Source organism: Lepidochelys olivacea, assembly GCF_965140295.1.
Source record: "Lepidochelys olivacea isolate rLepOli2 genome assembly, chromosome: 5".
NCBI classification, from domain to species: domain Eukaryota; kingdom Metazoa; phylum Chordata; order Testudines; family Cheloniidae; genus Lepidochelys; species Lepidochelys olivacea.
The window spans coordinates 71,064,119-71,072,432 of NC_140415.1; the positions used below are offsets into that span (position 1 = coordinate 71,064,119).

The 8,314-nt window shown below is 40.6% G+C and overlaps 1 long non-coding RNA gene across 1 annotated transcript; it reads left to right on the forward strand.

The window, feature by feature from the left end:
- Nucleotides 1-3,291: 3,291 nt before the first annotated feature.
- LOC311521215 lies at nucleotides 3,292-3,651 on the forward strand. Its single transcript, XR_014711823.1, has 2 exons — nucleotides 3,292-3,360; nucleotides 3,452-3,651. It is a non-coding gene; the product is annotated as an uncharacterized lncRNA (long non-coding RNA).
- The last annotated feature ends 4,663 nt before the right edge of the window (nucleotides 3,652-8,314 follow it).

Here is an 8,314-nt window from a genome sequence, read left to right on the forward strand (position 1 = left end):
CCCTCTGGTACTGGCTTACCCTGCTTTCTTTTAAACATCTTAACATGGGTATTTCAATCTTTGTCACTCCTGGTATCACTCAGCGAGTGACACAGCCTAGATTCTGAAATGGTAGCTTATCAAATTTCCTCATCACACCTGGCACAGGTCAGCGAGTGACACAGCCTAGATTCTCTGATCCTGCTACTCCTTGTTCCAGAGAGCAGCACTGCCTGGCCCTTAGGTCTTCTTGTTGCCCCTGATACTTCAGTGAACAATAGGACTTGGATTCTGTAATCGTAGCTTAGTAATATGAGCTCTGTATATTTTACCTCTGCCTCCTGGAGGCCAGAAGGCTGGTTAACCAAATAGAAATGCCGAGCTCAATAGAGCTGGTGGTGTGCACACCAGTTTTCACAATAACCAGGACATATGCCAATAGTCCCCCTTTCGCAATTCTCCACCAAAATGTTATACCAATAAAATAAAAACCAGCAGGATCTTATGAAAGGGGAAAAGGCAAAATGCCACATTTATTGTGAAAACAGAAAGAATCATAGTAAGCAGTTAGTTATAGCTATAACATTTCATTCAATTTCATATTTAGTCACACACACACACACACACACACACACACAGAGGTTCTGGAAGGTTGTTATCATAGTTACCAGCCTTAGAGTTGCTCATGCCAAGCCACTGGCCAGGTGGCCTGGACACGAGGAGGGAGCAGGGCCTTGTCAGATGCACATATGATGCTCCTAGAAGTTGGTTTGCAGAATCAGACCCCAAAGTTCTCACTTTCTAGAGTCCATTTTTACAGGAATTTATTCCTATGCCAGTCTATGGGAATTGCTTCATCATGCTGTTGCAGAATCAATCAGCAGATGGCACATTCCTGACGGCTCTGTGTTGTTCTTCGGGTCTCCCATCATTGAGGCTGTTGGGTGGATTCCAGTCTGCCCTCCGGGTGTCCTCTGGTTGTTTCCACTTGACGTCTTCTTCAGCCGATGGACACTGGATTCTTAGGCTGGCATCTCCCTGATCATTCAGTTATTATCCACACCAAGCATCCATCCACATACATCCTCTATCTCTATTTTAATCACACTTGTTAACAAAGTGAGATAAATACAACAAAAGGGCGGGGAGTCTCTGGGTGCTGTTTCTGTTACAAAGTATTGCTTTGAGAACAGACTCTGCTTTAGGATGTACTAACACAATTAGCAGCTTGCAAGTTTCACACAGAGAGGGAGAGAAACAGTACCAAAAACCAAGAGACCTCTTAATTAGTAATACCCTGGAATTTAAACTATGGGGAATCAAACTCATTTGTGATTTTAATACAGAACTTCTTTAATATGATCCAACATAATGGGGAATAACTCATTAGGTTGTAGTACTGATTAAAAGGATTTGGGGGTTATAGTGGACCACAAACTGAATATGAGTTATCAATGTGAAGAAAATCCAAAAAAGGCTAGTATGTTTCTGGGATGTATTAAGAGAAGTGTCGTATGTAAGACACAGGAGGTAACTGTCCTGCTTTACTTGGCACTGGTGAGGGCCCAGCTGGAGTTCTGTGTCCAATTCTCGGCACCACAACTTAGGAAAGATGGGGACAAATTGGAAAGCCTCCAGAGGAGAGCAAAAAAAAAATGATAAAAGGTTTGGAAAACCTGACCTATGACAAAAGGTTTAAAAAAAGTGGGCCTGTTTAGTCTTGAGAAAAGAAGACTGAGGCTGGACCTGATAATAGTCTTCCAATATGTTTTTAGGGCTGTTATAAAGAGGATGGTGATCAATTGTTCTCCATGTCCATTGAAGATAGGAAAAGAAGTAATGGGCTTAATATGCAGCAAGGGGGATTTAGGGTAGATATTAGGAAAAAACTTTCTAACTGTGAGTGTATTTAGGCTCTGGAAAAGGCTTCCAGTGGAGGTGGTGAAGTCCCCATCATTGGAAGCTTTTAAGAACAAGATGGACAAGCACCTATCAGAGATGATCTAGTTTACTTTGTCCTGCACAGGGGGCTGAACTTGGTAAATTCTCTAGGTCCCTTCCTGACCTACGTTTATACAAGTCTATGATTCTATCTGTGTGAATGTCCACAAAGCCTACACAGGGAAGATGCCAAAACGAAAAGTTCCCCAGGTTTAAACAGCCCTATATATTGGCTCATAAAGAGTCTCTAAAAGTGTATTGTGTGGTTAAAAGTCTTCAAAGACTTGAGACTGTTGCCTGTAATTTCTGGCAAAAAGAGAGATGTTAAAACTTCTGCTTAGAGAGTGTTCTGTTCAAATCCTGCGCACTTGGGACCCCTGCAACGAGCGTGTGCTGCGGACCTGTGGTATTGGTCGACGCTATGCACGGCTCATGTGGCGCCTCATGGTCTTGGACACCATCCGATGGTCCAGGGACATCTACATCGAACACATCACCGGCCACTGACAGTACCAGGAGGTGTGAGCCGGTACAACATCGTGCATCCATTATGGGAAAGGGACTGAGAGACTTTTTTCCATTGGACCATATGAACTGGAACCATAAACTCACTGAACATTAAATCCCACCAAATGAGAGTAGATCCATCCTCATCATCGTATCCGCTCATTATACTCCACACCTGAATATAGCCATTATATGGACAACATGCCCCCATAGCTCCATGTCTGTACTTTGACCCGTTAAACTTTTACCCCCAATCGGGGAGATTGCAGATTATGTATTCCTTATGCCACCCACTCCTAAACCGAATTTTGCACCCCTTGATAATCTGTACCTTATTCCCTGATAACCAGAAACTTCTATGCCTAAACACTGTGCCGTTTTCTTTTTACTTCAACATTATCTTAATAAAATTATTAAATCTATGGTGTGGGAGAAAGAATGGGTTAGCCACTGCCTAAAAACTGAAATCTAAGAAGGAAGCTTTATAATTGACTGTAAGGATCTGGTTCAGACGTTAGATAACTTTAACTAATTTCAAATTATAAATGTGATTCCCTATAGTAAAATTCTTTAGCTGGGATATATACCCAAATGGACAACTCCCATCTTCTTTGATTTCTCCTTAGAATCTGAGAATTGATTATTTTTGGTGTTAATTTGATAGTTTCAATGCCAATTCAATACTGAGACTGAGACTATTTGGCTTGACTTGTTGATTTGATCTGACTTCGATTCTGATTTGAGAGTTAGTGTTTCATTCTTAATTTCATTAATAACTTTGATGACAAGCTTTCTTGATTTTAGTTTAGACTGAGTTTTAATAACATTTATAAGACTGATACTGAATCACGTTTCTTTCAATAAGCAACCTGAGTACAGAACCTTGGAGGGCCTGGGATAAACGCAAACTGGTCAGCCTGACCAGCTCCGCAAGTAAGTCTGTGGTTCTTATGCATTTATAACAATTGCTTACAGGGAAAAGTAACATGAGGGAATTAATTTAAATTGTCTCTTAATTTATCAGTTGGAAACAAGGAGAAGAGCCAGCATCGTGCAATCATCCTGTTCTCTGCAGGCAACCAGGAAGTGCTCAGTGGACTACAGTGTGGAAACCTCTTGTTTACAACAACTGGAGAAGAAGGGGAATTGAGGGGTGGAGTACATTAGCAGCACTTATTAACAAAAACAAAAATTCTACAAAAATTAAAAGCTTACAACTTTCAATAGCTCCTGCCTTTCTTTTGTATTCCTCTGCTGAGCCACATTTCCTGTCTCTAAATATAAATGAATAAATAAATAAATCTGACTGCCAAGATAACTTTGAAATTCCCATTGTGATACAGCGTGGCCAGAAGGCAGCAGGAGAGTGCTATAGGAGAGGTATGTAAGTCCCAGGATGAGGAGAAGCCTTATTCCCTGTAGAGGGAAGAAAGGTTTCTACAGATTAATTAAAAGTGCCTGAAGCCAGTCAGCTGATTAAAAACCCCCTGCTTCAATCAGCCAGGGGAAGGAGTTGGAGCAGAGTGGTTTGAAGTTGGAGCAGAGTGCAGTTTGGAGGAGTGCTGTGGCTGATTAGAAGACCAAGACCCTAGGTAAAGAGACACCTGGCTTGTGCAGAGGGAGGGCAGGAAGCCCCACAAGCTGAAGAGCAGGAGAGGGAAGTAGCCCAGGGGAAGGAAGCACTAGTTCAAGTGGTTTGCCACTATCCCTAGGGCCCCTGGGCTGGGACCCGGAGTAGAGGGTGGGCCCAGGTCCCTCCCTCTCCACTACCTTTCTCTGGGTTACTAGTGGAACAGTAGATACCCTAGTTCAGGGGCAGGAAACTGCGCCCTGAACCCCCCCCCCCAAGAAGAGGAAGTGGGGGACCCATGATAATCATGCCAGCAATTTGCCACACCATCAATCCACTTGAATAATTATTCTTTTTATTATACTTAAGACCCTTTATTTACTTGAATATTTAGCCAATTACTCATACTGGAGTAAGCAAAATAGCACTCACTCAAAAAACTGGGCAGAAATATACAATTCTTACTTGCCAAGAAGTCACATTGGGCTCACGTTCCAAAATTTAATGAAAGTTCTGATAAAAAAGCATAAATATTCAATTGGAAACTCCTTTTAAAACCCAGGATTCTGTAATGGAAGGTGTGGAAATTCATGTTTGTAAACCAAGTTCAAGATCAGGTCTTCCAACATGGATAAACAAGTACCTTTCATTTCTTGAGAGAACAGTGTAAAATAACCTTGTAATCAAATTTGATAAGCTTTATTCTGTCACTCAATCAAATGCAGGAACGAAGTATTGTTAAACTGTCTTCCACTAAAATCTGTTTAAAGTTAAACATGTGCTTAAGCGCTTTTCTTGAACAGGGGTGCTTTCCTGAGTCTAGATCTTAAGGACTCATTTCTTCTTTAGGACCGACCTAAATAAGGAGTGGAAAACAGTTCAGTGAACAAAGGTATATAAGGGGCAGTGTGGAAAATCAGACACTCGGATATTTGGCGGATTTTTCTCTATGTACCTTTAAGTCAGATTTTAAAAGACTCACCCATAAACTTTAAATTCCTCATACTGTGCAATATTATTTGATGCAAAATTCAGTATAATTAGGAAAAGCATGTGGGTACGGTGTTTTTAATTTTTGTTGGGGTCCTGGGGGGGCCCATTAGGGAACAGGAGGGGTTCGATGGGGCAGGAGTCCTGGGGGGGCCGTCAGGGGGCGAGAAGCAGGGGGGACAACAGGGGGCAGGAGTTGGGCCACGCCTGGTTGTTTGAGGAGGCACAGCTTCCCCTAACCAGCCCTTCATACAATTTCCAAAACCCGATGCAGCCCTCAGGTCAAAAAGTTTGCCCGCCCCTGCCATAATTGAAATTTCTGATGTTACTACCTTTACTGGATCATCTGGCAATACGGCACGTTTGGATGCAGAAGCTCTTGCAAATTGCCTTTCCAAGTTCAAATTTGTGACTTTACTCATTTTGTGATATAATATCCTTTTCGAGATTAACCTCACTAGTAAGCAGCTTCAGGAAAGGAACTTGAAAATACATTCTGCTATTCAAAAACTGCAGCAAACTAAAAATATTCTGAAGGAATTCAGAAGTGATGAACGGTTCGAAAGAACATTGGTAGATTCTCTTGAGCTTGCTGAAGAAATAGACTTTCCCACAGAATTTGAACCAGAGCCAGTTCACATTCGGCAAAAGAAACAGCAGTTTTCATATGAAGGACTGTTGTACCAATAAAATAAAAACCAGCAGGATCTTATTAAAGGGAAAAAGGCAAAATACCACATTTATTGTGAATACAGAAAGAATCATAGTAAGCAGTTAGTTATAGCTATAACATTCCATTCAATCTCATATTTATTCTCACATTCATTCATACAAACACACACACACACAGGTTCTGCAAGGTTGTTATCATAGTTACCAGCCTTAGAGTTGCTCATGCCAAGTCACTGGCCAGGTGGCCTGGACATGAGGAGGGAGCAGGGCCTTGTCAGATGCTCATCTGATGCTCCTGGAAGTTGGTTTGCAGAATCAGACCCCAAAGTTCTCACTTTTTAGAGTCTATTTTTATAGGAATTTCTTCCTATGCCAGTCTATGGGAATTGCTTCATCATGCTGTTGCTGAATCAATCAGCAGATAGCACATTCCTGACGGCTCCAAGATGTTATCTTGTTCTTTGGTTCTCCCATTCTTGAGGCTGTTGGGTGGATTCCAGTCTGCCCACCGGGGGGGGATCCTCTGATTATTTCCACTTGACGCCTTCTTCAGCCGATGGACACTGGATTCTTAGGCTGGCACCTCCCTGATCATTCAGTTATTATCCACACCAAGCATCCATCCACATACATCCTCTATCTCTATTTTAATCACAATTGTTAATACAACAAAAGGGTGGGGAGTCTCTGGGTGCTGTTTCTGTTGTTAGAGTATTGCTTTGAGTCTCTCTCTCTGTGAATTGCTTTGAGAACAGACTCTGTCTTCGAATGTACTAACACAATTAGCAGCTTGCAAGTTTCACACATAGAGGGAGAGAAACAGTACCAAAAACCAAGAGACCTCTTAATTAGTAATACCCTGGAATTTAAACTCTGGGGAATCAAACTCATTTGTGATTTTAATACAGAACTTCTTTAATATGATCCAACAGGACGAGAGACACCCATTCAGAACCCAAATCAAAGGTTCAAAGTGAATTTCTACTTCGCAGTGCTATTCACTCAGCTGACAAAAGATTTCAATAGCTGCAGCAGCTAGAGTCAGAAATTGGCTTTCTATATGATATCCACAGCTTGCAAAAGAAGACAGCAAAACAGATAAGAGAATTTTCTATAAAACTGGAGTTGGCATTGACTGATGAAAATTCAAAAGACATTGATGCTACAAATTTGTGTAGTGAGCGTCAGGCTTTTTCAAGATGTCTTAAGAAACATTCCACTCCTGAAGAAGTACTGAAGTTTGTTTGTGAAGATAAACTCACAGACAGTTTTCCAATCATTTTTATAGCTCTACACATTCTTTTAACTTTGCCAGTTTCTGTAGCTAGTGGGGAACGTAGCTTCTCAAAGTTAAAATTGGCAAAATGGTTACTTTTGTTTGAGACTCACATCTTCATAAATTTCTGAAGCATTCACGAGTGAGAATTTTTGTATTCTTGGCTTCTGCCCAAATGTAATTTTGTTTAAGAAGTTTGAGTAAAACCCTTAGAAGCTGAGTTATGTGAGAGTAAAATAGAGAAGATTCTTATCACCTATTTTATGAGGATAACTCAAACAGATGAATGGTTATAAACATAAGATGCTCAATGTCTTTCACTCAACCTGGTTGAATATATGACGATTTTTACTTTAGTCCCTCAAAGCTGAGAGCTTTTGACTCGGTAGAGGGCATATGCTTGTTCATTGTCCTTAGGAGAATTGAGCTATCAGATATGGCTTTTTGGACAGGTAGAAGCTCTAAAAGTTAGGCAGGCAGCATATCCTCTCCTTTCCAAGATTTTACTACCACAGGCACTGCATAAGTTGTGGCCTCTGTCACATCAACTATAGAGTCTGTGGGTCATGCAATCCAAGCATCTCCAGGTATTAAAGGAGTTAAGGTGGTTGGTGCAACAAATCAGCACTATCTGCAAAGGGCATTCTCTTTTTCACTTCCCACATTCACCACTATTCTCCATTTGCTGGAACTACTCTATTACTTTGGTTCTTTGTCAGGTAATAAAATCAATCTGAGTCCTATGAAGACACAAACAAATTAATTGTTGGTGCTCTTTTACTCATTTTAGTGGGCAGAGAATTAAAATATTTTGGAGTTAATATTGCCTACATACTGGAACATGGTTCAGGTTCAATTATCTGGCTAGATGGATAATTGCAGGAAGATTAATGTCCTTATGGCCATTTTCCCCTAGTTGGATTAGTTAGACTGATTAAATAATTGTGAATTGCATTCATTAATTCCCAAGCTGAATTAATGCTTTTTTCTGGCTGATGCTCATATTGATCTAATTCAGTTTTTTAAAAAAGATTTTGAAAATGAGGATGATATCAGATGTTGTTTAGCCAGGGAAGATGGTTCACATTAGGATGAAATCAGGTTCTTTAAATGGTTTTCTTAAGTTGACATCTTTCCTTCGCTGGGCCCTATGTATTTATATTATCATATTTAGGCTTCAAAGTTAACAGCTCATAGAGATAAATAAGGTGATTCACATTTCTCTTGACTTTTTTTTCAATCTGTTGGCTGAAGAAAAATCTGTGGGAACATTCTACATCCTCAGAATTTATACATTTATGGTGTTCTAATCAGTGTTTTATAATCCAGTCTATCCCTCTCAGTTTGCATACAGTACCATTCTTATCATCATACTATCT